General features: G+C 38.6%; 1 non-coding gene across 1 annotated transcript; it reads left to right on the top strand.

The window, feature by feature from the left end:
* Positions 1-637: 637 nt before the first annotated feature.
* On the top strand, positions 638-741 carry LOC111722864. Its single transcript, XR_002771512.1, has one exon. It is a non-coding gene; the product is annotated as a small nucleolar RNA U13 (small nucleolar RNA).
* The last annotated feature ends 27,127 nt before the right edge of the window (positions 742-27,868 follow it).

The following is a 27,868-nucleotide window of genomic DNA, read 5'->3' as shown; positions in this document are numbered from 1 at the left end:
CTGCATTAAGCAAGGGACTCCTCAAGGGGCCCATGAAAATATAAATCTTCTCTGAAGCAAAATATCCCCAATTTAGGGTCTCAGGATTCCCCTAGATTAAACTGGACAAATATGAACTCACAAGAATACATTGCTGAACACAGAAGAAAATAAATTGGGATGAGCAAAACAACAAATGATTTCGATCTCCCTCCACACACCCCCCCCCCAAGTCAGAGGTGTGAATTCATGTACAGTGACAGAGATAGAGGACAGGCTGGTGGAAGTGGGTTCTGCCTGTGGCTATCAGCCCTCTAATTAGCGTCCACCTGAAGATTGTTAACACCTGCGGGGATGGCATCTTGAAGCCCCTGCATTCTGTCTCAGCCCAGTTGCCTAGTCTCCTGCTCCAACAAAATCTACCAGTGCACACTCAGTATGAATGAGCCTAGCTCTTAGAATCTTTGCCAAAAGATGATACTTTGATTATTTCCATCAGTATAAAATTATATCCTTTGTTCCATTTTAATTCTTTGATCTTGAATTACACTTTGTTTGTATTGGGATTGCAACATCTACTTTTGGGTTATTTGTGTTTTCCTGGTACATCTTGGCTCATCTTTTCACACTGAGGCATCTAGAGTTATTTAGGATGGTAATTCTTTTGTAGTTTATAAGGATGACAGTTGAGTTTTCACGTGCATGTGTGAGATGTTTCTCCCTCAAACCTTGTTACCACAATGGCACATTACTCATGTAATGTGAAAAAAATAGTTACTTAAGAGGAGGGTTATTTATAGGTATAATATGGCTAATCTTTGCCTATAATAAGGGAAATTTAAGTCATATCCTTTGGTTGTTATCACATTGTCAATGGCATTGTCTTCTTGTTTTTCAATGTTTTCTTGCTTTCCTTTTATTTCTGTGGAGTTTCTAGATGATGTTTTACTTGCTGGTACATTTTTATTAATTTTAAAAGTGTACATCCTATTTTAATTTTCCTAGTAGTTCCTATGAAGCTTTTCCAAGATTTTCTTAATTCTGTACTTTCCTACTTATTAAGATCAGGAATGAAATATTACCTTTTGACATGTAAAATGATAGTGCAGAGAACAAGATAGGACATCAACAAATGCTTATTCTATAAGACTGAGTTGAAATTAGTTTTTCCCTCAGTCTCATTTGAAATTATTCGAGACATAACTCAAGAGAGAGAAAAAAATTAAGCGCTATGGCCTCTGGTAATGCAAACAGGAATGTTTCTAAATGAATAGCAAGAAAGCACTGGGAAGTTTCATTATTGTTACTTACTACTCTTTGTTGAGAACCGCCAAAGTGCTACATTTTAAAATGTATGTATAAAAATCAATTCAGTAGTTGACAAGCAATCTCTCTTCCTAGCCTAACAAAACCCAAGGGAGAATGATTGGTTCATTTACAGTGGAGTGTCTTTTCCTTCCTTCTAATCTAAATGCGCACACTTAGAATGCAACAGCACCTCCACAATTCCCAGAAGTCTCTAAGCAGCTGCATGTGGCATCCTGTCCAAGAACAATTTGACTGCCAGGAGGTATCATCTTCAAGTCCGTCAGCAATTTTCCCAACTTGTCACGACAGCACCCTAGATAGCTTTATTTGGATGTATGGTCCTAGATCATCTAAATCTGAGAGTAATGGAAAGCAATTAGACTCACACAATGGTTGCATTAATTAAGGTTGATAGATAAAACGCAACGGACATGAAGGTTGTTTGGGAGAAAAACTAGTTGTCACTTCTGTTTGCCTTCAATTTCCTGCCCATGTTTGTTTTTCAATTGCAGGATAATCTTTCCAGCTGACTTAAGGGTTTGTTACCGTGTGTCTCAGAGGCTACTGGGAAATTGACCCTATTCTGGCTCTGCAATGCTAAGTTTAAGTGTGCAGGCTTGTTCATGCCTAGATTTACTGTACTGTGTTGTATTGCTCTCTGCAATTGAACTAAAGCTGTGGTAAGAGATTGAACATATAAAGGAGCAATGGCCAAGCCAATACAAAAGTAGTACTCTGACCCACAACCTGTAACAACCGGCTCAGGAACTCAGCTGGCCCAGGAAGCCAGCCTGCTGTAAGTCAGACTTGTAGGAAGTCACACTGCTATCTCTAGCAACACTCCAGAAAACCAAACAATGACCCCTATAGCAATTAACCCCAAATGGCCAGGACTTGACTATTAACTAACAGTTTCCCTGGTTTAGGTCCCCAGCGTGTCTATAGTATTCCCATGCCAACAGCTCCAATCAGAGCATGCTTGAAGTATTGTCTTTTTTTCACTCCTGTGTCTGCCTTTGAGTGTCTGCCAAAAAGCAAGGGATGGTGGCTGACTCCCTTGCTGCTGCAAGTTCTGAATAAATAGTCTTTGCTTGTTCTCATTTTGTTGGTCTTCATTTATTTCCATAGTACAAAGCTGAGTTTAGTGATGTTCTCCAGCTCCAACGAGGTGGTCCCCAGCACATCCTCAGACTAGCCTACTTAGAGAACTGATTCAGTCTTGTGTATTTAAGTTTAGATAGTTATAAACTTATATACAGTTAGTCTAACCATACAGACTAACTGTATCTAATAGGCTAGTCTCCAGGACTGATTGCAGCCTTAACCAGATGTTACTATCTGTACCTGTGCACCCTCAGGTGAGGATTTTAGAAGACCAATCCTGTCTGTTCTTGGATGTTGTTGATCTCCGTGGTCGACATTATGACTGTGCTGATTTCCTTTTCTACTCTTTCAGTGATGTCCAAATTTTTCTTTTTTATGCCACACATTGGAAGAATAAGTGTGATCTTAGACCTTATGTTATAAACACAAACACTAATAAAAGTTGATGAGAAAAAAAAAGATCCATGCATAATTTTTATGATTCCTGACACCACAGATGAGCAAAACAGCCACACATAATCAGCATGAGGCCTGTGGGCCACAGGTTGGACACCCCTGCTGGTTAAATAAACCCTGTTTTATCAACCCAAGGAGCGTGTGTCTGATCTTTTCATCACTCTCTGTTTACAACTGACATGGGTCAATACCACCCACTTCTCAGGCTAAGTAGGTAGGGGTTATAAATTTGGAGGATGAATATAGAGATTTTGTCCTCTTTCCATTGTTAGAATCTATAAACAGATGATTGCTTATGGTGGTATTTCTTAGCCTCGGGCCAGGTGTCATTAGAGGAGAAGGAAGGAGCATTCTAGGCAGAAAGCACAGCATAAAAAAGGCAAGGAGGCATACCTCAGACCTCTGGAATGTGCCATATGGTTTATATCTAATCTCAAAGGCAGACTTTCAGCTTCTACAGACAGAGGAGTTAGTGGAAGCAAAGACTCTGAGGCAATCACCTGTGGTCTGAGGTGGGTCTTTTTGAGACCACTTATTTCTAAGTTCTCTTGCACTGAGAAGGGTAAGCAACGTCCTAGGTGCAGCGTAGCACCCAAGACATCCCCTTCTGGGTGTGGTTCTCCTTCACTCACACTGAGCAAGAGCATGGTCACATTTGACTCTGAGCAGGACTTTGACTCAGTCTCATGTCCATTATCAATTATTTGAGACCTAAAAATATCAGCAAATATTTTCAGAGGGACCATCAGGTAAAGCAATTACTTACTATGAATGTCTACTTCTCTCTCTGCACTGTCAGTTCCCCACTTGGTATGAATCGCAGGTGCTAGTACTCACGTTAACATCTGTAATAGCGCTCCCAATTCTGCCCATTTACAGTTTATCATTCAATAGCACCAATTTTCCCTTTTTTCTTAAGATTTTTTAAATCTTATACATGGTCATTTAGAAAATAGGAAGGAAAGAAGGATGGAAGAAAAGAGAGAAGAAGGAAATAATGAAGGTCCCAATTAATGCCAAGATCACTGTTAACTATTTTGGTATAAAATCTTTTCATCTTTTTATTGTTGTTATGTGATTATAATATATACACTACTCTGTAATTTATTTTTGCTCAACAATGTATTAACATTTTCCCTCAGTGTTAACACTCCCTTGTTCCTGACAGGGGAATATTTCATTGTTTTGGTTATCCATAAAATATCTCCTGTCACGGCCCCTGAGGCCCTGGTCTGGGGTGCCGCAGGAAGGAACCAGGCGTAACATGGATTACAAGTACAAGGTTGTGGGAGGCGGGCTAACCTTGAGGGTAGGGTAGCCCAGAGCACCCTCCACAACAGGTATTCATTAAGGTTATACACAACAAGTGTGGAGAGTTAAGGTAATGACATACACAACAGGTGTGGTGAGTTAAGGTAATTTCATATGAAGGCTGCATGCGTAAGGATTGCCATGTGCTCTTTCCCCATATTCTTTCCCCACAACCCCCATGAGGAACTACTAAGCATCAACGTTTAACACATGCTTACTACTGAGTGACCGATCTTATCTCATTCCAGAACACCGAGTTACGTGGGGGATTGCCTCCAAGTCACAAAACATCTCTAGGCTTGCCAGGAGACCGTCCTGTTCTCAGAATTTCCTTTTAATGTGATAAGAATCAGTAACTGCCCTTTGCAAGCACGGTGTCCATTCCTCTACAATCTCCTATTGTTAAATTAGATACAGTGTAGATGCTATGTAAAAGATTATGAGATATGGCACAGAAATATTCGATAGAGTATGCTTCATTATTACAAGGAATTCTGCCATTATTATTCTTATAACTAAATATTTTCCCGCCTGTATGATGATTTCCATATGAAAAGAAAGTAGAAATGGAGTTTCTGGATCAAAAGCTAAGCACATCTTTATAACTTTGAGTCTCTATACCAAATAGCCTCCCTCCAGCAGTGCCTGAGGAGGCTGATTTCCCCATATTCTCTTTGTTATGAGCATTATATTTGGGGAGGTGTTTATCTGCCCTTTGGGGCCTTTCCCTCCCTTCTACCTCTTGCCAACTATGAACACAATAATAAACCAGAGTTTTGCTGAAAGTAAAGTTTTTTGTCTTATAAACATGTTACCAAAAAGCATCCCAAGGACTAGTGATACACAGAAGCTGAAGTATGTGACTCAGTCTCTCCAAGATAGATCAGGAGCCTTGGGGCAAAAGAGTAACAGAAAGAGACCTAGGCAGGGGCAATGAGGACAGTAAAAATTGACCCTTGGATATTCATCTGAGAAGGACTCTATATAGAACAGGTGACCCCAAGCGAGAATGGATCAACGTGTTGCACCAGCTTCTGGACATTATGGTCAGTGTAGACCTTTCCCTGAACTCCAGACTCATATATATAACTATTTATTTTGAGATTTTTCACTTGTGTAGCTATTTCTCTCATCACCACACCATCGATATAGTCCACTAGAAAAATCTATTCGTTTTACCTCCAAAATATATTCTTACATGGTATGCCATCTCCCATCTGTCCATAGATTCTTAAGTGTTCTCTCTGCTTCTATCACAATCCATTCTCCTCACAGCAGCCAGCGAGGGACTGTTGTGTTAAGCCATCTCCCAGCTTAAAATAATTCAGTGGCTTCCCACAGCTGTTGCAATGAAACTCCAAGTCCTTGTGTGGTAAGGTCTTACACATGAACGGGATCCTGCCCAGCTCTCCCATTCCATTAGAACTAAGCCCCCCGCCCCCCATCACTCTGCACCAACCATTGTGGCATCATTTCTGCTTCTGTAGCAGGCCAGGTTCTTTTCCACATTAGAATTTTTGTTTCTACTGCTCCACCTCCTGACCAGTCTTTTTACTCTTTACACAGGCAGCCCTTCTCATCTCCCATATCCTATCCCAGAGACTCCTTGACAACAACTCGATCTGCAGTCATCCCCATCTACCAACCCGTTTACTCTCCATTGCACAACCCTATTTTCCCCCCAAACTACCTTTTAATATCTTTGCCTTATTGATTATTGTCTTCCTCTCTAGAATATAATCTCTATGAGTCCAGTGATTTACTTTTTCATTGACCCACTTCAGCACCTAGAAGAATGCCCGCCACACTGTTGACATTCAAAAATGTTTGATACACAGGTAAATGGAAGGTATACTCACAATCAACTGAAATTCTATTTTCTTTCTGATAATAGGTTTTGTTGTATACACATACTCTTATTATGGGTACAAGCAGGGGATTACTTGATTTTACATAATTTTTTCTTTGATTTGTAAAAAAAGAGGGTGGCATCCATCATCACAAAATCTCTTTGTTGTCCTTTATTAGTGAAAATTTAGTTTTTACTATTTTTCATCATCATAAGCTATACTATCATATATAAACTTGATGCTAATATACAATTATTAAAATTATGGAAGTGACTTTGCTAGAGTAAAACCTTGTTACATGTTTCACCAAATTTCCTGGCAGGAGTATTAAAAGAATTGATTTTCCAATAGCAGTGGACTGAAGAGTGTGTGTGTGTGTGTGTGTGTATTAAGGAACAGAGAACCTCAATAGAGAACAGTTAATAAGGAAAAACATCACATTTCACAAAGGATCAATGGTATAGCAGTCTTCAGAACTGTTTGATTCAATGGCTCAATAATGTCAGATTTCTTCTCTCTGCTTTGCCCTGAGGGTGACTGCCCTCAGGTATACAAGATGGATAAACAGTTCTGGCCTATACATCCAGCAAGACAATAACCAGAAATAATAATGGATCAACACTTTTGGAATCTTCTTCACAGGAAGAGGAAACCTTTCCCAGGAACCCAATCCTCAGATCTCAGTGGCTGGAAATGGGTGACATTTCCTTTCCTAAACCAATCATTGACGAGAGGACCAAGACTAACAGGAATTGTTTACATCTAAGTCTTGAACCAATTTGGATTTTACCCTACAGTTGAGTCACTTGGGGATTCTGCCAGTAATGGGGTGAGGTGGACCTTGGTAGACAATAAACGATATTTGATAATAATGAGTCTTAACATTTGCTGTTAAATTGAAAGGATGATTTCCATATTAAAAAAGTGGGGAGAAACCCTTATTTAAAACTGCATTTCTTTCTTTCTTTTTTTTTTTTTAGAGACAGAATCTCACTTTATCGCTCTTGGTAGAGTGCCATTGCATCACAGCTCACAGCAACCTTCAACTCCTGGACTTAGGCGATTCTCATGCCTCAGCCTCCTGAGTAGCTGGGGCTATAGGCGCCCGCCACAACACCCGACTATTTTTTGTTCTTGTTGCAGTTTGGCCAGGGCCGGGTTTGAACCTGCCACCCTCAGTATGTGGAGCCGTCGCCCTCCCCACTGAGCCACAGGTGCCTGACTTGATACCGACAGGTTGTCAGCTGGGCCAGACTGAGACCTAGCAAAGGTCTCAGAGATCCTCTACAAAGATAGGGTAGAGGAAATTTTTACTGGTGGGTCAGTGCATGCAAAAGAAGTGTCCCCTTTATGAAAAGATTTTCAAGTGGATATATATTGAAAAAAAAAAAAACAGTTGCTTGTGAAATATACTTTTTGTAAATAATATTTAATTTTTTAAATAATATATTTGGTGCTGTTTTCTCAGATCCCTTGAGAGCACTTTTTATTTTCATTTAAAATTCTGTGTTTTCCTCTGCATTTTTTGAAGCGTATTTTAAGGGAAACTGATCACCAATATACCTTTTTTTTTTTTTTAAGGTCTCTATCACTTTAATCGAATCAGCGGGACAGACTCTGCAGTACATTATGAGGTTGAGAACTGAAATATTTTCTTGCACCAGTATTGTCTAGAAAAGAAAAGAAGTAAAACCAAGTTAATTTCACAGTAACAACTTAGAGTGATTGCTCTTGTTGGAAGAATTTCCAATAAATTGGAGTCATGTTTTTAATTGTGTGTGTGCGTGTATGTGTGAGTGTGTAAAAGCACTTTAGATTGTGCCTCCTGTTTTCTTTCTTATTGGGGACACTATAACTACAGTTCACACCTTGAGCACATAAAATTTTTCTTCTCTTTCTTTCTCTCTCTCTGGTTGTTTTTGTTTCTGAGTGGACCAACAGCACAAACCATGAGGATTTTGTCTTCCTAAGCATGGAGCTGCTGCCGGTTTGCTCCTTTTTCTTGCTCTGTGTGCTCGACTTTCACAGACAGAAACAGACAGAAATCTGTTGTTTGGGAAGATCAAGCAGAGCGACGTCTGTGCTTCTCACTAAGATGCGAGTGTATGAATCACGGATCCCAGAGCTCTGATTGTTTTAGAAGCCACATCACGTTAAACATTAAAAGAACAATAATAAAATAATACACATATCTTGTAGGTGAATAGCTTTTTTTTTGTTTTTAAGGTCAGATTGCCTCAGGTTCAGAAAGAGTCGGGGAAATCAAATCTTGAACACAATCAACTTATATATTTTAAAGGAATCTGCCTCAAATAAGAAAAAAAAAACCCTGTTGTCTAGATAGAAGAAAGAGATGTTTTATTTTCTTAAATACCATCATAAAAACTACTGGCAGTAAAAATTAAAGCCAAGAAGAAACAAGTTATTCTCACATTACCAAATTCTATCTGCCCACAAGTTTTTGTGTAACATTTTGGTGAAAGTGGGACTTGGTCCCCTTTTCCAAACCTGCAGAGACTATCATTCAATACAGAATCTGTCTATTATTTATGCTGTGTTTACAAACTGTATTGGTTGTTTTGGGGTTTTTTGTTCTGTTTTTGTTTCCCTTGGTGGTATTTTTTTCAGGTCACTTTGCTTTGTTAACAAAGGTAATTGTTTTCAAAAAATTTGTCCTCACCTTTTCCTGTATTTGTACATAGCGATTTAATACTAGAGAAAAGTGCATTGTTTCTGTCATATTTCTGATCTGTGTTGCTGCTCATTTGAGAAGATTCTCAAATATTAAAAAAAAAAAAAACCCTGCGTTTCTTTGACTACCAATTTGCATTAACATTTTCGCATATGTTCTGCTTTTATTCTGTATTTTTTTAACTCGTTTGGGAGGACTCAACCCTTCTTGATGGTAACAAAACAAATAAAAAATAATGGAAAAGGAATCCCAGCAGAAGGCTGACATCATTACTAAAAACTCTAGCTAGTTTATGAGAGCCACCATTTTAGGAGAATTTCCTCTGTGGTTGCCAAGTCCAAAACTTTCCTCCACAGATGCTGACCCCTCCGTATAATACAATATTAATTCACGAAACATTCATTATTTGCACTAACCACATCTTCCTTAGCAGGAGAATCAAGAGGACTATAGCTCCCCAGAAGATTCTTTTTTTTTTTTTTTTGACGGAGCCTCAAGCTATCCCCCCTGGGTAGAGTGCCATGGCATCACACTCACAGCAACCTCCAACTCCTGGGCTCAAGAGAGTCTCCTGCCTCAGCCTCCCAAGTAGCTGGGACCACAGGCGCCCAACCCCTGGCCATTTTTTTTTTTTTTGGTTGCAGCCATCATTGTTGTTTGGCGGCCCGGGCTGGGGATTCGAACCCGCCACCTTAGGTGTATGTGGCTGGCGCCTTAGCCACTTGAGCCACAGGCGCCGAGCCTCCCCAGAAGATTCTTAAGTTTCATGACAACCCAAGACCATTCCCTGTGTCTTCATATTATTATCTGTGTTCCAGACCTCTTGTAAACTCATCCCCATACCTCCCCTTAAGGTAGAAAAATTACATGACACATTGTTTCAGCTCCAATTTCTCTTTAATCTCTTTGCCTGTGGATTTTCTATTATAATATCATTAACGTGAGGAATAATTGATATCACTGAGAATAGATGCCAACAGTTTAATCTAATTGTACCTCCAGCATCATTAATCTAAACTCCAAATAAACACTCTGCAATTCCTCCTTATCCTTATGTTTTTCCCCAGTCCCTCTACTTCAGTCACTAATTAAATGTACTTAATTATAATAACTAATTCATTTTTTTAAAAAAAATTTTCCTTTCTAACAATAATACTCATTAGCCATTTATTGCATTATTTACAATTTGCTTAATAATATATGGGCTCTTTATACATTAAATGTTTTGATTCTATGTGTTATATGGATTACTAAGTCTTCTTATTTTTTGTCTATAGATAAAATAGATATAATTATTTTTCTATGTTAAGAAAAAAGATTCATAGAAGACATAGAAAAGAGAAAATACAGAAGATATATAAACATATATATGTATATATTTTGGTAATAGCTTGTTTTCTGCTTTGGGTGACATGTTTACAATGACCTCTCACCCAGAGGTCAGGTGTGTATATCCATTCATTCTTTTCAGTGATCTTCAGTCTTTTAATTGTATGGTACCTAAATAAATGGCAGCTTTATTTATGTGTGTATTTGTCTATTTAGCTAATGAAAACTTTTTAAATGCCAACAAGAAAACTATCCAGGCAATACATTAGAGTTGACATGAGAAATGAGGGCGTTGATGCAGGAGTCTGTCCTATTGATGGCTCTCTTCTCTTTTACGTTTATTCACTCTCCCTGGATGACAGCACCATCACTCACAGTTACTACATCCACACCAATGACCCCCAAATCCGCAATTCCACCCAAACACGTAAAGGAATTCTCTCAGCCCAGGAGAAGTGGAATAGAGTCCAAAAAAGGGGGGAGGGGGGGAGAATTGAGACCCAAGGACAAAAGAACTGAAGGGGAAAGATGACTGCTGTGAATGTTCTGCTGGCTCTGTCATCCAGCTCCATTTCATTAATCGCTCTGCTCCGGCCAAGGTCAAAATGATTCCGGGTTTAAGCTGCTGCTGCAAGAAACAAAGATATTATTTTAGAACCATAAAATAAAGAACTACAGGGAGGGCTGAGGAAAGAAAATATTCATGGCGTCTCAAAATATGCATGGGTGAGCAAATCAGCAATCAGAGCTCCCGTAACAACTAAAGAAAATACACCTGCTTAACCGTAATAATTATAATTCATGAACTGAAAGAGAAAATATGTCCGAGAGTCATTTTCCGCTGAAATGAGTGTATTTTGAATATATCTCAAATATCTACTTTTTACCTAAAGAGATTGCTATACTTTCTGCTATTTAAAGAAAAATATCTTCTATTCGAAAACCAAAAGCTCCAAATCAACAGAGATAAGTTGGACTCTAGTTTTCAGAGATAAATCAAGGAAATTAAAATATATATATATTTTTACGCAGCACTTTGAGGGTTTTTTTAGATTTAAAAGTGAGAGAATTCAAGAAACAGTTGTTGGGGGCGGGGGTGTTTGTTTTTAATGAATTCCCCAGTAATCAGTTTTGAAGATTCTATGCGTTCTATGAGGGGAGGCGTAAAGGCAACCGTTATTAATAATTTAGGATTTAAAAAAATTAAAGGATTTAACAAAATTAAACAGGTTTGGCCAAGGACACACAGCTACAAAGGGCAGAATTGGGACTGGAAATCGGGTTTATAGATTTTAATTTTTGTGTTTCTTCTACTTCTTTTACTATAAAATTCTCATTTTCATGTATTTTATACCAAGGCTAAATAATACAAGCAATTGCAATGGGTTGGTAATGTTAGAGCACTAGGCAGGCAAGCTTGAAAAGATGAGGAAAATCACAGAAGAAACCTGTTGTCGCCATACCCATCCATCCATTTAATCAGGACGGCTTTGAGCCAAACACAGAAAAGGGACTCCGAAAAGCTGATGTGTGACGCCTGAAACTCTAGAAACAGCTATCCTAAATTTTAAAAGGGAAAAAGACCACCACCAAGGAAGAAACCCTTCTAACCACTCTCAGTAAAGGCATGCGCCATATTTACTGTCCTCAGCAGAAGATCATGGGCTCTGTCAAGGGTCTAAGTCCCAGCTGTGCCACTTACTCATTGTGCGACTTTGGGCTAAGCTACGTATCTAAGCCTTGCTTTTCTCCTCTAGACAATGGAGAAAGAGAAAGTAGCTACCTCAGAGCTGAGGATTAATTCAGTAATATATGCAAATCATTCAGCCCGGTGCTAGGCATGCAGTAAACAGAATGCTGAACTCCTGTTGTGGTTTTGGTCACAGTGTGGAGCACAAATAGTTCCAAGAGTTCTTTGTTTCTGTGTGGTGGCCTTCAGTTCCAGAAACTGAAATCCTACTTCTTTCCACTTTCTTGCTCTTAGATTAAACAGTAATCCCTCATGTTTTATCCATGATGGCGACAGAATCTGGAGACGGAGGGAAGTCTGACTGAATTTGCTGTGTAATCTAGAGTCGGTAATTTAATCTCTGTTAGTCTCATTCTTTATCTGTTCATGGAGGATATCAGTGAGATCTCACAGAGTTGTTTTGAGGGCTAAAGAACATAGATGGGTAAGAGATGGTATTTTTGCATAAAAGCCTCAGTAGACTCCAAACCCCTTACAACATGGGTTATAATTATCCATCACTTCACCTGCATACATAGAAGTGGCCTTATTATCAGAAGAGCCTCCTTTTTCTCCTGTTTTTCAAAGTTCACTTTCTTGATGCCCATCTTCTATTCCCAGGGCAATTCTAGGCTTCCTTGTTTTAACTAAAAAAGATGACAGATGATAAGTGTTTATTTGTTCATTGCACAGAATATGCAGGGTTCTGAAATGCCATAGTGATTCTGCTTTGTGCACTAACCTGACCATTTCACCTACTGAGAGGTAGCAGCAGTTCACCATCTATGAACACCCAAAGTTATAACATCCACCTCCCATTTTTCTTTGTAATTCTAGCACAGAGTCTAACATTAAGAATTAACTCTGAAAATAGTGGGGTGGGTTGGGCTGTGGAAGAGCCTTCTGTGCAGCGAGCAAGAATCCCAGATATGTCTTTAGTGAGAGATAAAGAGGAGGAACTCAATGCTTTTGTGTATAAGATAGACACAATCATATTTGTGTATTAGAAAAATCACTCTGGAAGTTGTGCAAAAATTAGGAGGAAGCTTGGCTTGGAGGTATGATCAGCATAATCAATATTATTAAGGAAAAGGGAAACAGGCTGAGAATTCTGCTTAATGAGGAATGCAAATCTTTAAAATAATCCTTCAAATATGTTCACCAATATACATAACAGCTGATTTAGTTATGTTCAATATATAAATAACACCTAATAGTTGCTGAAATTTAGAAAATATAGAAATATGAAAGGGGTAAAATTAATGATCCATGTCTCACCTCTCAGAGATACTCTTTTATACTGTACACATATAATTTAGATTTTCCTTCTATGTGTGGCGTATGTGCGGAAAAAGAGAAGGAATAGGGAAGCAACTCAGGTACGAAAATAAATGAATAAAAGCCCTAAAAAATTCAGGAACAGGAGGATCTAGGAATGGTGGTAGTAGATATATTAGGAAGAATTCCTATAGAGGGTCAACAGACAGTCCAAAGTTGGTAAGTCAAGAACCCACAAAAGAACTAGAAGTGTATACTACGTATGGGCAGCACATGGTACTGGGGGTGGGAGTAGAATATGGAGTGGAAGACTCTACTTTTTTAAAAAATAGCTTGCAATATAATTCACAAGCCATATAATTTGCCCTTTTATAGTGTATAGATCAATTTAGTATATTCACACAATTATGCATCTATCACCACAATCAATTTTAGAGCATTTTTATCACCTCAAAAAGAAATCCTACGCCATTTAGTCATCATCTCCCTCCCAACCCTAGTTAGATTCCAACCTACTTTCTGTTTATTCTGTTTCGTATAAGTGGAATTATGTCACATTGTGGTCGTTTGTAACTGGCCTCTTTTATTTAACGAAATGTTTTCAAAGTTCTTCAATGTTGTAACAGACTTTACTTTTAATTTAACTTTTCAGTACCTGTTTCCTTGATTTTGTGTGTACAGTTGGCATTCCTTGTTTTAATAATTTAAAAATTAAAAGAATAGAAGACATACAGAAGGTGCTAAAAATGCCTATACATTTTAAGGAAAAAAACTGTATTATAATTGTAATACTGAACCCCTGTTTGACTTCTGCAATTATAAGAGGTGCTCAAATGCCACTTGTATTCATCTTTTGTTATCAGTACATATTGAGTATTACGATATTAATAGTTTTTTCCTTTCTTAAAATATGTATAATCTTTTTGATACACCTTGCATATTTTATGCACATTGTTAAAAACTAAAGCGATAATTACTTTCTACCATCTGTATTTTTCACTTAAAACTATGTTGCAAATGAGATTAATATGTATTAGGCCATGTATTATGCTAAGTACTTCCATGCATTGTCTTATTTAACATGGATAATAAATCTTAGAAGGGCCAGCTGCTGTGGCTCATGCTTGTAATCCTTGCACTCTGGGAGGCCAAGGCAGGAGGATTGCTTGAGCTCAGGAGCTTGACACCAGCCTACCCAAGAGTGAGACCTCATCTCTATAACTAGCCAGGCATCATGGCAGGCGTCTGTACTCCCAGCCACTCCAGATGCTGAGGCAAGAGGATCACCTGAGCCTAAGAGACAGGTTGCTGTAAGCTCTGATGATGCCATGGCACTCTACCCAGGGTGACAGTGAGAGGCTGTCTCAAATAAATAAAATAAATCGTTGAATTCTTATGCAAATTTTATAGAATTCACAGTGTTACCAAGTTGTAGGTTTTAGATTTTGAAAACATAGTGTTTGCCTCCAGAGCCTGCAATTTTCAGAATAAATATAGATGCTTTCACATTGTTTAAAAATACTAGTACTTAGAAATATAGACCTCAGTCATATAAAATAACTCTAGTTATATGGAGCATGTTGTTTTTGAATAGTGCATGACGCTTTGCACATAGTAATTATATTTCAAAAATAAAAGCCCATGAGATGTATTATTAGTGATTCCACAGACTGAAAAAAGACTTTACATATATATTTAGCTTTCCCATAGTACATTTAGAATATATTTCAAATGTAATGTCTGACTTATATGCAAACTGGCCTTTCAGAGATATTCTATTGCATAAAGCAAGATACCCCTGCGTTTATATAGCTGTTCTTTTTTATTTTTAATTTTTTTCAAAGCTAGTCAAATACAGCTGTTCTTTTGTTCAGTATAACACTAGAAAATTAAACTACCTTCTCCTGGCTTCAGAGAGAGATCCTTCTTAGGCATACTATTTATTAACCCCTCATCATGAAGGAATAGCCATAGATACTAAAAGTTCTTCTGATGCAGCAATTTTGCAGCCAAGAACATAAATCAAAATATTTAGTAATTCTGTGTTTGTGTTCACTATTAATACACATTGTTCCTGTGAAGTTTAGCTTTTGGTAAGACTATCACAGACTGAAGAATGGGCTGCTGTTCATGCATGACTCCATCTGGCAAAAAGAACCAAGTTCAAGGGATAAAAGTAAGCCCTCTGTGGTGGTATTCACTTCCTTCGTTTCAACTGGTCCTTCTAATTGTAAATCATTAAAATACATAAACATATTCCCCCTTCATTGGATGCCTTCATAATTAAAAAACTATATTTAACCTGCAAAGTTTGCATAGGCACTTATATTTTTTACTTTTTGACAGAGTTTCCTGACAACACAGTGGTTTCTCCTTCAAGAGCAAAATGCAGTGACTGTAAATAATATCATTAATTCTTATTTTTTATTTATTTTTTCCATAGAAAAGATGGTCATTGTAGGCTTTTACATGATTTTTCTTCCAATTGGTTTCTGTTAAATCCTCAAAACAAAAAATAAAAGATTGAGTTATTAATTTCTGGTTCATCATCAAAAAGATGTTGTCACAGCTGAGAAATGCTCCAGGGACTTATACATACAAGGACATGTTATTAAATAAAGGCTATTAGAACTGACATAAAGTAGGCATTCAATTAAAAAAATATATGTTGAATGAATGAATAGATGCGTGAACAAATGAAGTAGAACTGATGTTCCTAAATCAAACTTTCAGTTTACCTTTATTCTTGAAAAAATATTTCTTGATACTTCAAAATATTGAAATATTATGTTGATCTGTGGAACAACTACAAAGGGTATAATAAGTACCTTATGGTAATACCAGAAAAGTGAAAGCAAAAGGACCAGAGGAAAGATTTGGCATTATAATGGCCGAGAATCTTCCAAAATCGATGACAGACACAAAACCATAGATCCAAGAAGCACAGAGAACACCAAGCAGGATAACACCAAAAAATCTACACTGAGGTATTTCTTATGCGAACTGTATAAAACCAAAGACAAAGAGAAAATCTTGAAAGAAGCAGGGTGCTGGTGGGGGATGTGGAGGACACCTTACCCACTGGGGAGCAATAATAAGAATTACATCTGACTTCTCTTCAGAAACCATGCAAGTAAGAAGAGAGCGGAATGAAATACTTAAAGTGTTAAAAGAAAAACCCCCACCAAACTAGATTTTGTTTCTAGTGAAATTATCCTTCAAAACAAAAGAAGAAATGAGAGAATCGTCATTTTAAAAGAAGCTCTTTAGAGACTGGTAAAATGATACAGGTCAGGAACACAGATCTACACAAAGAAAGGAAGCGCCTTAGAAAATAAATAAATGAAAGTAAAACAAACTATCTTATTTCTCCTATTCTTAATGTGAAATATAAGTTTATGCTGAGTAACAATAGCAACATTGTATTCAGTGATTGTCACTTATGAATAAGTCAAATAAATAACAGCAATCTTGTAAGTTACAGCAGGATGGAATTGGGAATATACTGTTATGAGGTACTTGCACTATCTCCTAAGCAGTATATACTATTATTTGAAAGTGGACTTTGATTAGGTGTAAACAGATATTTTAAGACTAGGACAACCACCAAAAAAAAGTTTAAGAAGTATAATTTGGCCAGGTGCAGTGGCTCATGCCTGTAATCCCAGCACTTTGAGGGGACAAGACAGGAGGAATGCTTGAGGTCAGGAGTTTGAGACCAGCCTGAACAACATAGCAAGACACTGTCTCTACAAAAAAATAAAGAAATTAATGGGGCATGGTGGTACATGCCTGTAGTTCCAGTTATTTGGGAGGCTGAGGTGGGAGGATCCCTTGAGCCCAGGAGTCCAAGGTTACATTAAGCTATGATTCTACCACTGTATTCCAACCTGGGCAACAGAGCAAGACCTTAGCTCTAAAAAAAATAAAAATAAAAAGAATGATTTTTATGCTTTATATTTTAAAGTGTATCCTCCCAAATACATGTTGAAGCTCTGCTCCCACTTCACCTTGCACCTTGATTAGAAGGTCCCTAAAGCCCTCACCAGAAGCAGGTGCTGGTGCCATGCTTGTACAGTCTGCACAACTATGAGTCAAATAAACTGTCAGGGCCCAGGACTGGCCAGGTCTTGGGCCCAGCTTAGGTAGGTTCTGGACACAGACCACCAAGCAACCTTGCTCAGGAACAGTTTCTCTTAGGTGCTTGAAGACTTTCTACTTTAGCTGGAGAGAGAGACACAGAGTATCTTAGAGAGAGTCAAGCAATCTTCTTAGAACAGATAGCTCTTAGTCTTTAGCAGAGCTTGGTAATCTTCAGCAGAGACGTGCTGGCGTTCTGCAGGCAAGAGAGGAGACAGAGTCAGAGTAAGTGGATCCGTGATAGAATGCACACGCCCCCTGACTGCCTTCTCCTCCAGCCTAATATAAGGCTGAGCTCGTGCTTCTCAACACCACAGGTGTAGAGACTGCTAATTCACCAATGCTCTCATCTCGCAAGCTCTCTCATGCTTGTTGGAACCAAATCTCTCTCCATGCCCTTTTCACCAAGGTGTTCCATTACAGGTGTTTCCTATAACTCTTACTCCTCCTAGCCATAGGCTATATGGGCTGCTACATTTCCCCCCTTTTTTATATACAAACAAAATTTTTAGTGTGGTAAGGGCAGTTCTTCCTGTTATCTAGCCCTTTTCTTTCTAGGCAAAAGATGGTCATTATCAGAGTTCAGAATTCCAGGTATGGGCTCTTTAAATGAGGAAGCCCAATACAGATGTAAACTATTAGCTGCTGCTAGGGGAAAATGATTGTGACCTTAATTCCCTTAAAGGTCTTTTTAAATGGAGAAAACTGAAATCTTTCCTGATAGAATTTATCATTTCTTTAACTGTAGGCACTTTCCTTTGATATTTACTTAACAGATGAACAAAAGATAACGCTTCATTGCAATCTTTGCAAGCAGAGGATTTTTCTCTTGCTATTCCAAAGGTTTTGCTACTCAAGGTACTGAAATCCACCCTTCACAGATCGCAAAAGACTGTTACTCGTGGATTAATGGTTCCACACTTGGCAGTTCCTCTCATGGAACTGTTACTCGTGGTCCAAAAAGTACCACCCTTCACAATTCCTTGATAGCAGAGTTTTTCCTGTTTTCAAGCTGCTTTTCCAGCGAAATTTTTGCTAATTGATTCCAGACTCCTTTTTTCCAAATGGAGTTTCCTAGCACAAAGATGGTCTAACTTTTACTCTTCCCTCCCTTTGTTCTCACCTCTCATAATCTTCCAAAGGCTTCACTTGCTTCTGAGTGACACTTCCCCTTTGGGCCGTGTCCAGTCTCCTTAGCTGGACCCAGGTGTAGTGCACAGACACTGATGCGAGGTCGGTTACCCCTTCACCATGTAGGATAACCTAATATTCCACAAACATATTTAATCTAATTATTCTCCATTGTCATCAATTGGTCTGGTTTAATTTCCCCAGTTTTACTCTGAGGCACCACAGGTCTAACCAAGCTGGCAGAGGGCTCCCATGGCATAGAATTGAATTATACTGTTTTTTCTGAGAATGGTTTGAAATGAAAATATTAAACTGTTTTTCTTTCATTTACCAGTGGGTCCTGATTCTGGCCCAACTGATAATTTCCCTACAATAAAGGTGTTCCATCTTCTATCAAGTTGATAACGGCATTTATTTGGCCCAATGAAAGCTCTTTTTATACTTGGGACATACACCTGGAGGTTTACATGCTCTTTGTTCCTTTTTTTAGCATTCAACATTCTTTTCCCTTTTAAACACTTCTCTCTTATGGCCTAGCTTCCCACATTTATGGCATTTGATGTTAACTGGGGGATTTACCCTCTGATCTTCCAGCTGCCCAACTTGAGATGTCAATATAGCATTTACCTGCTTCTACTATAAGATTCATCTGATCTCTCAACTGTATTTCAACTGCTGTATCTCATTTGCCATGATTTTTCTCTACTGGTTTTTTTCTTTTGGCCTTTTACTTTTTACAATCTTTCCCTTTCAATTCTTAGAACCTTTGGCTACCTTAAAGAGACAGGAGCTCTTTAGCTGTTTCTTTTTACTCTGGAGTCTTGTTTTACAAAACTTTACTTCCACTATTTCTTCACCAGCCTCAATCCACCTCAATTCTTTTCTTTTTAAACAGAACTCTTAACTGCCAAAAAGGGAATCCGGGCGTCGGTCTCTCAAAAGCTGCTTCCTGCTGGCATTGGGCGAAGGTATTAGGGGAAGGCAGTTAGAAGTTCTCTTCCCTAACTTAATAAACTCTTGCAACCTATTCCCAAACTTTTCTCTTTGCTGTTTTACGAAGGCTTTTCTCACCCCTGAGGCTAAAGGCTTCTTTACTAAAGATTCTTATCTCCTAGGTCCAGCCTTTCTCTTTCCCTCTTGTTTAGAGGCTTTTTTCTGTTTTTCTCCAGCCACTTCACAGAAGAGGCTAAAGGATTTTACCAGCTTTTTTCCCACAGAAGTAGTAGTTAGAATTTGGAAAGAGAAAACGCAGGAAAGAAGAGGAAAAAACCGAATGAGAAAGGCCTGCTGTTGGCTGTCTTTCTTAGATATTTCTTTTCCCTCTAAGTATTTCTATTTCTCTTCTTATTTTGCTAAAGCTTATTTCCCTCTCGGTCCGCATTCACTAAATCCTGCTCACAGCACCATTTGTCAGTGGCGTTCACTATCCCGCTTCTGACACCACTTGTCAGGGCCCAGGACTGGCCAGGTCTTGGGCCCAGCTTAGGTAGGTTCCAGATGCAGACCACTAAGCTACCTTGCTCAGGAACAGTTTCTCTTAGGTGCTTGAAGACTTTCTACTTTAGCTGGAGAGAGAGAGAGAGAGAGAGAGAGAGTATCTGAGCGAGAGTAAAGGTCTTCTTAGAACAGATAGCTCTTAGTCTTTAGCAGAGCTTGGTAATCTTCAGCAGAGACGCCGTGCTGGCGTTCTGCAGGCAGGAGAGGAGACAGAGTCAGAGTAACTGGATCCGTGATAGAATGCATGCCTCTTGACTGCCCTCTCCTCCAGCCTAATATAAGGCTGAGCTCGTGCTTCTCAACACCACAGGTGTGGAGACTGCCAATTCACCAATGCTCTCATCTCGCAAGCTCTCATGCTTGTTAGAACCAAATCTCACTCCATGCCCTTTTCACCAAGGTGTTCCATTACAGGTATTTCTTATAACTCTCACTCCTCCTAGCCATAGGCTATATGGGCTGCTACAATAAACCTCTTTTTAAATAAATTATCCAGCCTCAGATATTTCCTTAATAGCAATGCAAAATGGACTAACACACATGTAAAAGGTTAATACTTTCTCTACATATAACATAAAATTACTTGTCCCATCCTCATTCCTATCACACTATGAAGTATAAGAGATTGAAAGGGTAGATAAATATCCCTGAGAACTTTGAAGCCATGGGCTGGTCCTAAAATTTGATTTTTTTTTTTTTTCCAGATTTTGGCTGGGGCTGGGTTTGAACCCACCACCTCTGGCATATGGGGCTGGCACCCTACTCCTTTGAGCCACAGGCACTGCCCCCTAAAATTGATATTTTAAGGATTACTATCCAGTGGTATGGTTTGAATGTGTCCCCTAAAACATATGTTTTGGAAACTTAGTCCCATGCAACAGTGTTGAGAAGTGAGGCCTACTGAAGAGATGTTTACCTCATAAGGGATCCATCCTTAGGAACGGATTAATGGTGGTTGTAAAATGGTTTGAATCTCTTGATCTTTCTCAGCCCTTCTTTCTCTCTTTGCCCTTCTATCATGGGTTAACAGTGTGTGAAGTTTCTCGTCAGATGCTGGCTCCTTGATCTTGAACTCCCAGCCTCAGAACCATAAGCCAATAAATTTCTGTTCATTCTCAATTTCTCAGTCCATGGTATTCTATTAAAGCAGCACAAATTGACTAAGATATCCAGAGAACCTAAACTGTTAATTTGGTTAAAAGTGGTTGTTGACAGACTTGTGGTATACCAGGCAGATGGCAGAAGCAAAAGCAAATCCTTTCATTAAAAGAGCACCTTCATTCTAGGCTTCAAACAGTGCTCCAGAATACTTCTTTAGGAATAATAAGCACACAAGAAAACAATATCATGAGCAAGAAATATCCAAAACAAGAATTTAAGGAAACATATATACAAAGAATTCAGATATTGGAATTATCATTTACAACCTATAAAATAACTATGTTTAGTCTATTTGAATAAATAAAAGGATAGCTCTGAAAATATCTGTAAGGAACAGGAAGTCCTACAAAGAAACCTAGCATATATGTAGAATAAAAAAGATCTTGTATAGGCTTGGCGCCCGTAGCTCAGTGAGTAGGGCACAAGCCACATACACCAAGGCTGGCAGGTTCGAGCCTGGCCCAGGCCTGCTAAACAACAATGACAACTGCAACCAAAAGATACCGGGCGTGGTGGTAGGCACCTGTAGTCCCAGCTACTTGGGAGGCTGAGGCAAGAGAATCGCTTAAGCCCATGAGTTTGTGCTTGCTGTGAGCTGTGAATACCACAGCATTGTACCAAGGGTGACATAGTAAGACTCTATTTAAAAAAAAAAATAGAACTTGTATAAATAATAATAATAATATATAAAACTTTAAGTACATTAAACATTGCTAAGAAATAATTTAGCAAAATGTGAGCCAGGTCATATAAAATTATCCAGAATGGAGCAAAAAAGACAAAAATTTGGAAGCTATAGAAGAAAACCTAAGAGACATGGAAATAAGGGTAAGAAAGTTAAATATTCTTTTCATTATATTTCCAGAGGGAAGGAACAAGAGGAGGGTGCAGAGATTATATATATCAAAATATATAAACTGTAGAGTTCTTCAGAACTGATTAAAGGCACCAGTTCTTTAGTTTAAAAAGCTCAATGATTCCCAAGCAGGACAAATAAAAACATAACTAGAATAAAAACCATAACTAGAAATATCATACTGAAATTATAGATCACCAAAGACAAAGGGAAAAATATTAAAATTAGCCAGAAAAAAAACCAAATCTGGCAGATAACTTTTAAAAAAGTAAGAGACGGATAGCTAAATTCTCAACAGAGAAAACTAAGCCCAAGGAAAAAAAGAGCATCTTCAACACATAGGAAACAAAACAACCGCTGATCTAGAATTCTATATTCAGTAAAAATACCTTTCAAAGATAAAGATGAAGTTAGATGACATCAGTAGTGAAAAAATCAGAGTGAAGACCTCCAAAAATACTCTCTCTACATAAAAACAATGAAAAATGATGCAAAATTTGACAGAATAACTGATTGCATGCAAAAATTTAGGGAACACTCATTTAAGAAAAACAACTTACCCCTAAATGTTTTAAGGGTTCACTCTCTATCCTCTGTCATGCATGGGTCTTGGCAACCTTAATAAGAACTGTGAATTTTGTGGTGTTTTAACTTACCCTATTCCCATCTCTTCCTAATCATTCAGTAGCTTTGAAAACCAACTCCCAATTATGGTGAAAACCAGCAGCCACTGGAAAGGGAAGAATGGGCCTAAAATTCTTCAAGGCCCTATTCTCAGGGAATTATCATTATTTGATCTGCTAGTAAATCCCTAGAAAACTTAATCCACAAGTTTTTCTTTATTTAACTTCACTTGAAGCTCATCTAGAATGAACAGCCTTTTTCTTAGAGCTGTTTATGAAAGGCAATTGCCAAGTAAACAATAGACTCATCAAAAGGCTTTAAAGGAAAATCTTGGGAACTAGGTGTGTGTAGGAAACTCAGGAAAGCTTTAACATATACTTGGTAATCCAGATGGCATAGCATATGTGTAGGACTGTGTGAATACTCACGAAAAATCTTACAAGGCTCAAACCTCTCACCTCTGGCTAACCTTGAGGTTCTGTGCAAGGAGGAAGTGAGGGCTAAGGCAGAGCTTTCAATTTTCTGGCCAGGTGTTGCAGGCATGCCCTGACAGGTACACAGAGTCTCTCAGAAAAGAGTGGGAGCCTTAATTGTTCCAGAAAGTTGAGAAAATCGCTATCTAATCATTACATGGTCATTAACTAAACAGAGATTCAGTGGCAACACGTGACAAAGAATACAGACTTTATTGTATTAATTTGGACAAGTCACTAAATAAACAACCACCCACTACAATAAGCAGCAAATGACACAGACCCTGAGGAGGAAGAAGAATTTGATTTTCAAAGTTTTCACATTAAGTTATTTAATATGTCCAAGTTTCAACAATTCCTTCCAACTTAGTAAAAAATATTAGAGATTTACAGAAATAAGTATAAAATAAGATCATATATAAGATATTAAAGATGTGTGTGTGTATAGTACAAAATCAAAGACTATAAGAGTGCAATAAAGTTGAAGATTACAGGAGAGAATTTCTAGCTGGGGTGAACAAAGAAGATCAATCATAATTTGGCAGAAATGTCATAATTTGGCCTTTATTTGTTCATTTGGCAAATGTTGAAGTGTTTACTATGTTCAGATACTCTGCTAGGTTCTAGGAAAACAAAATTAAAGATAAATTTGGATTCTTTCATTTTATCATATAAATATAGATATGCATGTGTGTGTACACTTACAGATTTATGTGTAACTAAAACAAAGCATAAAGTGATAATACCTATGAATTAATGAGTCAATTCCAACAAAGGAGCATAAATCCTTTCAAACACTCCCTGCAACCTTTCAGAAAAAAATTTCAACTGACAAAATATGGCTTCAAGTTTCCTCACTAAATTCCCAAGTTATTTCCTCTACTACAATATTAATACTTCCTTATTACATTCATACTGCATGTCGGTGATTTTGTCCTTCTCTGGTTTTTTTACCATCCCTTCCTTTCTTCCATTCATCCTTTCCCGTAATTGTTGGGAGACCATTATATACAAAGCAAGGTACGTTGGCACTGTGTAGAGGTGCCCTTGTAGGGGTCCAGCCCTTGTGAAATTTACATTCTTAGAAGGAGAAATATTTGAACTAATTAGATGACTGTTTAATTATATTGATATATGCACAAGTCTATGAGTATATAGTGAGGGATTTAACTCCTTTATTCCTTTTAGGGATGTGCACTTCTTTATGTGCAGTAAATAGCAAATACTCTAATGCCTTGCTAAGACCCATGCAGAAGATAGTGGAACCCTTAAAACATTCAGTGGTCTGTTACCTTAGTTTCTAGTAATCTGGGGCATGGTACAGTATTTTTACCAAGGTGAAGGGCAAGATGCTTCATCTTGCATATTCTACCACTGAGAAAGAGACACAGGAGCCAGTTTGGATCTAGGAGGTGACATGCAACCTAGATAAATGTTCTACTTTGAGTTATTTACTGAGTAACCCTAGTTTTGAATGAATTCCAGAGCAATAGGAGGCCGAACTACAGGCCTAAGCTTCCTTGCAAGTTGATCTTAAGACATGTGACTCGGCTCGGCGCCTATGGCTCAAGTGGCTAAGGCGCCAGCCACATACACCTAAGGTGGCAGGTTCGAATCCAGCCCAGGCCCGCCAAACAACAATGATGGCTGCAACCAAAAAATAGCCAGGCATTGTGGCGGGTGCCTGTAGTCCCAGCTACTTGGGAGGCTGAGGCAGGAGACTCGCTTGAGCCCAGGAGTTGGAAATTGCTGTGAGCTGTGAGGCCACGGCACTCTACCCAGGGTGACAGCTTGAGGCTCTGTTTCCAAAAAAAAAAAAAAAAAAGACATGTGACTCAGGAGACTGAATGATGCTTGAAATAGTAGATTAAAATACTTTCAAATTAACAATGTCATGGCAATACTTTTAGGGTTTTGGAGAAAAAGCCAACCCCCTTCTGTTGATAAATATTACCCTTTTGAAAAACAGTTATTGGCTTGTAGCTGGGTCCTCAGGACTGAAAACCTGACCATGAAATACCAACCGGTCATGTGACATGAGCTGTGTATAGAGAGCTCCAGGACCATAATGCTGTAACCAATGCTGGAAGCAACTTCAGGACCATAATGCTATAACCAATGCAGGAAGCAGTTCCTGAAGGCACAAGTTACATGAGTAACACATTCATAATAGCGTTTGACTGTCAGCATCCACAGGTTCTACATTCATGGATTCAATTAACTATGAAGATATTTGAAAAACAATACAAATTTTAAAACCCAATGTAGTATAACAACTATTTTCATAGCATTTACATTTGACTAGGTATTATAAGTAATCTAAACATTATTTCAAGTATTCACGAGGAGGGGCATAGGTAATATACAAATACTGTATCATTTTATTTATACAGGACTTCAGCATCGACAGATTTTGATATCCATGGGGGTCCTGGATACAGTCCCCCGGGGATACTAAGTCACATTGTACCTTACTCCTGCAGCATTAGTAAGTCTCCCTCAGCTACATGTATGGCCTCCTGGAGAATTCCCTGTAAAATGTGACTGAGGAAAATTTTAGGACTAGTTTGGTTCCAGATAGTTCTCCACAGTATGTTGGTACTACCTAACAGTGGATGGCTTTAGCATTACATCCTCACTTAGATATGGCCTCAAAAATTGAAAAGAAATTCTCCAAGTTGGCAGGACTTCAGATTATGTACCTAATTGTCTACTTACAGTGGAAAAGACATGGCCACGTACATTGATTCACAGTGGCAAACCGTTTTGTTAGTCAGAAACCTTGTTATATGCATTAACAAATTATACATGAATGAGCGAAATCTAGAAATTAATGATAGAGAAGTTTAGGGAAGATGTATGAGGAAAGACATCGCTGAATAGGCATAGATTCTGGGGTTGTGTTCTATGTGAATACTCACCAAAGAGCATCCACCACAAAAAGGTTTGCAATTATTAGGAGAACAAAATGCTCCATCCTATGCCTAATAATCAGCCTCTTTCCCTAGTAATGATTATGTCTGCTGTATGGACCCATGAAGAAACTGGCCATAGAGATCAGACCTATGTTCAACAACACAGGTTTTACCTTCCCTTGCTAAAGCAGATCTGGCTAGAATTACTGCCAGGGGCACAGGCTTTGAACATCTGAGACCTAAATGATATCAAGAAACCACCTGGTGGCAGTTTCTTCACAGCAGACTCTTCCATCACAGGGACAGCAATTTGACCTTTTCCTGGAAAATCTGACCCAATTTTTCCTTCCAGTGTCACTATCCATAGATTTTATTTACTACCATGATACCCCACTTAATGCTTGTAGTAAACTGTATTTCCTATAGATACACGAGATAACATCTTCTATCCCATAGTCCCTCCTGCAGTGTGACCTTTACACTCTCCCACGGGACCTTCTTTACTCCCTTAAGTCTGGGCAAGTGCGACCATGGCCTTGATCACGTGACTAAATTGATGCCATGCCCTTAACTAGCCTGAGCTCCCACTTCTTGCCTCTTGGAAGCTAATTACCATGTATGATTTCCTGAGCATACCAAACTGTAAAAAGCCCTGGAGGATGAGATGTCATGTGAAGAGAGAGGATAAGAAGTGTTAAACAGTCTTAGACATCCAAGCCAGTGAAGCCTTCAGATGACGTCAGCCCCAGCCATAACCTGAGTGCAACTGCATGATCCTGACTAAGAACAACCCACATGATTTCAGTCAATCCACAGAACTGTGAGAAATAATGTTTTAAGCCACCAAGTTTGAGGTTCATTTTTTACATAGCAGTAGATAACTACCACACACAATTTTGACCAAAGAACTCATTTTACAACAAAAGGAGTAGGAGAATAGGCTTATATCCATGGGACTTACCGATCCTCACATATGCCTGGCCATTCTCACGCAGTTTGCTTAATAAAATGGTAGAATGAAGACCTACTGAAGACTCAATTATGCTGCCGGATGGGGAATCACAAGGTGGATTTCAGGCCATCTATGACCCATGTCATTTGAAGCACCAACCAGTGTATGAGCTGTATTTTCCCTCCTTTCATAGGGATGGAGGAGGAGTGGCTTCTCTTATCATTACCCCTAATGCAGCGGTTCTGCATTAAAGGGCAGTGGCATTAAGAAGGTTGAGAACCACTGCATACCTTACAAACTTTTTTGCTCACGAAAGCAAAAGAAACAAACTATGCCAAATTGTCTGTTGGTAATGTGGGATTACTGTCACCCAGGCATTACCATTATCCCTTTCTTCTCCTTTGTAACAAAGTAGAATTTGCTATCAAGAGTACAAGATTCAGAAAGCATAAAGGGGCACTGTTCTCGAGGACAGTTGCAGGAGAAGCACGTAGACAGCCAACATGAGGTTTGACACACTTTCTGAGTGAGTTTCCTGAGAAGTACTTGATTAGACGCCACAGAGAGAACTGGTAGAAACTTCCCAGAGAAGTTCTCAACTTCCTTGAGATTTACAGTAGCTTCTGGACAAGGTTCAGTCACCTGTCTTACTGCAGAAGCTGAGTTGGTGACAGTTTCCCTGACTTGCTACCCCACCTTTCTTAAAGCTAAATAAGCCTCAAATGGCCTGTATTAAGCTCTTTTTACTTAGATCGTTGACTATTGTTTTAGAGTATGACTTCTGTTTTTTTCTGACAGGAATTTAACTTATAATACAAATAATTTTGTGTTTTATTTTGCAAATATATCTAAAATTCAGCCCAGAAAACTGCTCATTGTAATACAACAAAGAACACAAAGGACAGAGAACAAATTGGCACTGGGCAGTCATGATCATTGTTGCCACGATCATTGGGTGACAGCCATTCGGAATCTGAATTCCCATTACAAACCTTGTAAGGTCAATAAAAGTTATTCGGCCTTCTTTCAATTTCTGAGACACACGAATTAGCTTTTTTGTCCTTATTCTTGTTCTTTTTTTAT

The sequence above is a fragment of the Otolemur garnettii genome, unplaced genomic scaffold, assembly GCF_000181295.1.
Source record: "Otolemur garnettii isolate 467f Iridium unplaced genomic scaffold, OtoGar3 scaffold00006, whole genome shotgun sequence".
NCBI lineage: Eukaryota > Metazoa > Chordata > Mammalia > Primates > Galagidae > Otolemur > Otolemur garnettii.
Note: the sequence above shows the minus strand (reverse complement) of the source record. Positions and strands in the feature narration are given on the sequence as shown.